The following is a 1,651-nucleotide window of genomic DNA, read 5'->3' on the forward strand; positions in this document are numbered from 1 at the left end:
GTCTGAAGATAATGCGCCTATTTTTTGTGTCACAGATATGTTGAAACACTTTTCCATTTTTTGTAGGATTCTTTGACAATAGACTGTCATGATTTCTTGAAAGGGATCTAGGTTCCCTTTCAGGGAAAGCTACTTATCTATTCTTGATGATCTGAGTTCACTCCATCTCTCTGGTGGTTAGAAAGTGTCTATTCTCTAATCAGCCTCAAGACACGGAGCTTGGATGAGGGGCAGCAGCAGACAAACTTCCACATTGCTAGTCACAGAAACTTTACCAGGTATCTATCATCATGCCCATCTTCCAACTTCTGGAAAATTGGGAAGATGACAATACTTCATAGATGTCCTTGTTGGCCATCCAAACAAAAGACACGTCTAGAATGTGTGGACTTGTGCAATCAGTCTTATTTGTAGTGGAAGAGGCATCAATAATTGATTTGGTGTCATGTTTATCCTATTTAATTGAGGTCATCAATTTTGCATGCATCTTTCTTACCAAAGGTAAATTCTACAATGGGAGCCTAAAGCCACTTATTGCTTCTTCATCACTCACTCAATAAATCAAAGATTCATTCAGTTCTGCATACAAAATCCAGAATAGGTAAGTCTATAGAGACAGCAACTGAATTATGGTTCATTCAGAGCATGGCAGGGGAGATTGGGGAGAAAGGGGGCGCTAGTAACAATGAGTACAAGGAGAAAGAAAGTGTACTAAAATTGGTCGTGGTGATGATTGTATGATTCTCCTTAATATGATTTAACTATTGAATTGCATGATTTGTGAATTATATACCAATAAAACTGTTTAAAATATAGCCAAGCACCTATTTCAATAAGACTTTACGATGACCATTATTAGAAATATGTGGGGTCCCCATTACCTACCTTAATCAGTACCCAAGGCTTTGCAGGTAGAGTTGCAGAAGGGAGGTAGTCATAACAGTCCTCCTGGTTTGACTCCACTTACACAAATATCTACCTCCACTTATATCAATGTGTGCGCCTAATAGGTTTTTTAAAATTATTTTATTGGGGGCTCGTACAATTCTCATCACAATCCATACATACATCCATTGTGTCAGGCACATATGTACCTTTGTTGCCCTCATCATTCTCAAAACATTTGCCTGCTACTCTAGCCCTTAATATCTGCTCATTTTCCCCCCTCCCTCCCCACTCCCCACTCCCTCATGAACCCTTCATAATTCATAAATTATTATTGTTTTGTCATAGGTTGCACTGTCCAACGTCTCTCCCCACCCTCTTCTCTGCTGTCCATCCCCCAGGGAGGAGGTTATACGTAGATTCTTATAATCAGTTCCCCGTTTCTACCCCACATTCCCTCCACCCTCCAGGCATCGCCACTCTCACCACTGGTCCTGAAGGAGTCATCCATCCTGAATTCCCCGTGTTTCCAGTTGCTATCTGTACCAGTGTACATTCTCTGGTCTAGCCAGCTTTGTAAGGTAGAATTGTGATCATGATAGTGGGGGGGAGGTGGGGAGGAAGCATTTAAGCACTAGAGGAAAGTTATGTTTCATCATTGCTACCTTGCACCCTGATTGGCTCATCTCCTCCTCACAACCCTTCAGTAAGGGGGTGTCCAGTTGCCTACAGATGGGCTTTGAGTCTCCACTCTGCACTCACCCAC

Source organism: Echinops telfairi, unplaced genomic scaffold (genome assembly GCF_000313985.2).
Source record: "Echinops telfairi isolate 266 unplaced genomic scaffold, ASM31398v2 ScPeMD7_7469;HRSCAF=8507_1, whole genome shotgun sequence".
In the NCBI taxonomy this organism is placed as follows: Eukaryota; Metazoa; Chordata; class Mammalia; order Afrosoricida; family Tenrecidae; genus Echinops; species Echinops telfairi.